Here is a 3,860-nt window from a genome sequence, read left to right on the forward strand (position 1 = left end):
TGTCAAAAAGTCTTTTTCAGTATATGTTACAGAATTGGACGGCTGAATTTGAACAGATCCTTCGGGAATTGAGACTTCAGGTCAACTCCACGCGCTTGGACCTGTCCCTGACCAAAGGATTACCCAATTGGATCTCCTCAGCATTTTCTTTCTTTAAAAAATGGGTGGGATTAATATTATTTGGAGATACACTTTGCTGTGGATTAGTGTTGCTTCTTTGATTGGTCTGTAAGCTTAAGGTCCAAACTAGGAGAGACAAGGTGGTTATTGCCCAGGCGCTTGCAGGACTAGAACATGGAGCTTCCCCTGATATATCTATGCTTAGGCAATAGGTCGCTGGCCACTCAGCTCTTATATCCCATGAGGCTAGTCTCATTGCACGGGATAGAGTGAGTGTGCTTCAGCAGCCCGAGAGAGTTGCACGGCTAAGCACTGCAATGGAAAGGCTCTGCGGCATATATGAGCCTATTCTAGGGAGACATGTCATCTTTCATGAAGGTTCAGTGTCCTAGTTCCCTTCCCCCAGGCAAAACGACACGGGAGCAGGTCAGGGTTGCTCTGGGTAAAAGCTTGTGAGCCTAAGAGCTAATCCTGTACATGGCTCCTTTACCTACACACTGGGGATTTGACCTCTATCTCCACTCTCATTAATATGGGTGGCCTATTTGCTCTTATTAAAAGGAAAGGGGGAGATGTTGGGAGCCGCGCCCACATTCGCCGTTACAAGATGGCGCTGACAGCTGTGTTCTAAGTGGTAAACAAATAATCTGCGCATGTGCCGAGGGTGGTTCTTCACTCCATGTGCTCTGCCTTCCTCGTGACGTCAACTCGGCCGATGGGCTGCAGCCAATCAGGGAGTGACACGTCCTAGGCGAAGGAAAATTCTCCTTAATAGGGACGGGGTTTCGTTTTCTCTCTCTCTTGCTTCTTGCACTCTGGCTCCTGAAGATGTAAGCAATAAAGCTTTGCCGCAGAAGATTCTGGTCTGTTGCGTCTTTCCTGGCCGGTCGTGAGAACGCGTCTAATAACACTTTCCCACCTGAGTACCAGGACCCTGATTTCTCCAGAGGGCTGAGGAGCCGACTGAGCCAGCCTGTGGCACTCCATGACAGGTCGGGGCCCTTCTTTTCTCCAGGCCTTCTGTACAGTACCAAATGATGTTTCCTCATCTGTATTAAGCAATTCCATTTCAGGGATGTCTTGAGATGAATCTGCAGTTTGATGGTAGGGAGCTTGTAGGGAACCAATCTACAATGGATACCCCATGGAAAGAGCAAGGTAGAAAGGAAAATAAGCAGAATCCCCAGAGTGAGTGGAAAGAGGAAAGATGGCTAACTTCCCACATACTAAGGGGTTGGAGGAAGGAAAGTCTGCACTGACGGCTCAGCCTAAGGTTTACTCTAATCCCAAGTGTAACTTTCTTCTGGGTGAGTTTAAGTGCAAACACTCCCCTGAGGTCATCCTGTGTGGCATTGCCATATTTTGGCATCACCTTGGTAAGGATGGCTGGTCCATGTTGAAGCTGAAGACTGCTACCCTAAAGAACTTCCCAGATCTCCATGAGTTGCAACCTCATCACTGCCTTGTTCGAGCTCCCAGAGAAACTGAGGAGGTACATATACCACCAGGTGTAGTACACTGATAGACAGCACTTGCATTGCTAGTTGACAGGCCTTGCTTTACAACTTATGTACTGTGTCAAATACATTCCTAAGTATTGGGCCACGAATGACTTCCCACCAATACTTTGCCAGTATTCTCTGCAATCAACAACAGCAGCTTCATTTCTGGGTTTGGGCCTTCCAAGGTTGAGAGATTGTCTTTCTGCTGAGTCTAGATTGACATGTGGAGCATGAATCATTTACATAACAGACAATGGAGTCTGGCATCACAGAACAACAAGACTGCTTTAAGAGTCATTTTTTCTGGGAAGGGGTCTTTCAAAGTGTGGTCAAAGCCTTCAATCAAGGCAACATTATCATGTGAAAATCTCTTGCAATTGCAGTGCCATTTACACTCAGTGTGGTCTTGTAAATAGGTTTGTCCCCTTAGACTCGTGTGTTTGAATGCTTGGCCCACAGGAAATGACATTATTAGGAAGTATGTCTTTGTTGGAATAAGTGGTCTTGTCAGAGAAATTGTATCACTTTATGGGTGGGCTTTGAGATCCTCCTTCTACCTGCATGAACTAATCTTTTCCTGGCTGGCTTCTGATCAAGGCATAAAACTCTTAGCTTTTTTTCCAGTACCATGCCTGTCTGAAAGATGTCATGCTTCTGGCCTTGGTGATAATGGGAACCTCTGAACCTGTAAGCCAGTCCCCATTTATATTTTATAAGTTGCCTTGTTCATGTTGTCTCTTTACAGCAATGGAAGCTCTAAGACACTCACCTTTCAGAGAGATGGGGGCTATTAAAAGGAATCATTGACAACACACGTAGACATTTTTGTGTTCAAGTGTGTACTTAATTTAAATGAAGTTATAACACTTGGATTGATAATGATTCTCCCAAGGGCTACAGTTAAAACAGTCCTGATGCCTGGGAAATCTCCCTTTCCTAGAGCTCAAGAGTCTCCACCAACAAGATGAGCTGTCACTATTGCTCTTTGCTCTCTCCCAGAACTTGAATCTCAGACCCTGTACTTATTATACACACATACATGTACAACAATAAAGAAATCATGAGTTGGGTGGGGGATGGGAAAAGCTGAGAGGCTGGGCATGACTGAAGTGGACACAGTTCCCCTGTACAGAGTTCTCAAAAATAAATGAAATCATTAAATTAAAAGAAATAAAAAATGGAAGGTTTGGAGGAAACATAGAAAGTGCACACGGGCTGTGAAGGCTAGCTAGCAAGAGATTGAAACTATTTTCCAAAAGTACTGGAGAAGTCATGAAAAATTTGGGGAAGTTGCTACAGCTGAGAAAAAAAATTCTGGATTAAAATTATCCATCACTAAAGCAGTGCAATGAATGATCAGAAAAGGCAGTGGAAAATAACATTTAATTTTAAGATACTTTGAGAGCAAAACCAAGTATGACAAGCCATGACTATTTTCTGATAAACCTTTGGAGTTCACTAGTTAATGGTATTAGCACACATGGCAGGGCAGGCATTAAGAGCCCCCTCTCTGAGGCATAGGACAGTACACACTACATGTAGATATAGACACTGCTTAAATGTGTCGCACTTTTTCTTTTATACTGTGAGTTTTTTTGAAGACAGGAATTCCTTCAGCCTTGTTGCCCTCTGGACCCGGTAGGTGATCCTTAGTGAAAGGTGAAGGATCACTGACTGACTACATAACTGAAGGCTTTTGTACTCAGGGAGGACCCGCAGCTGGGAGCAAATCGAAAATCTGCTTTTCAGAAATAGGTCTGTATTTCAGGACCTGAGAAAGGAAGTGCAATAGCGAGCAAGCTCTCCTGTGGACAGAGGCAATGGGATGAGGAGGTGCACCCTAGCTGGCACAGTCCTGGAAAGGAAGTACAGAGCATGCAAAAAAAAAAGAAAGAAAGAAAGAAAGAAAGAAAGAAAGAAAGAAAGAAAGAAAGAAAGAAAGAAAGAAAGAAAGAAAGAAAGAAAGAAAGAGAGAGAGAGAGAAAAAGAAAAAGGCTCTCTCCTTAACCCTGCTGTAATAAGACTATCTGCTTGTGGTAGGGACATGAACCTTCTCATGTGCGTACAGGAGTCACATGACCTCAGTATGACCAGTCAGGAGAGTCCTGGTTCGCTAGCCAGTCTGATTGGCCAAGTTCTGGACATGTGACCAATTAGGTCATAGACTAGGAGTTACAGTTGGTGGGAGGTTGCTGAGACGGTTGGAAACTGACCTGTTATAACTGAGGTTAAGTTTTC

The 3,860-nt window shown here is 44.2% G+C and overlaps 1 pseudogene; it reads left to right on the plus strand.

The window, feature by feature from the left end:
- Positions 1,034-1,977, plus strand: Gm19012 (predicted gene, 19012; annotated as a pseudogene).

This window comes from Mus musculus, chromosome 17 (assembly GCF_000001635.26).
Source record: "Mus musculus strain C57BL/6J chromosome 17, GRCm38.p6 C57BL/6J".
Taxonomy (NCBI): Eukaryota; Metazoa; Chordata; class Mammalia; order Rodentia; family Muridae; genus Mus; species Mus musculus.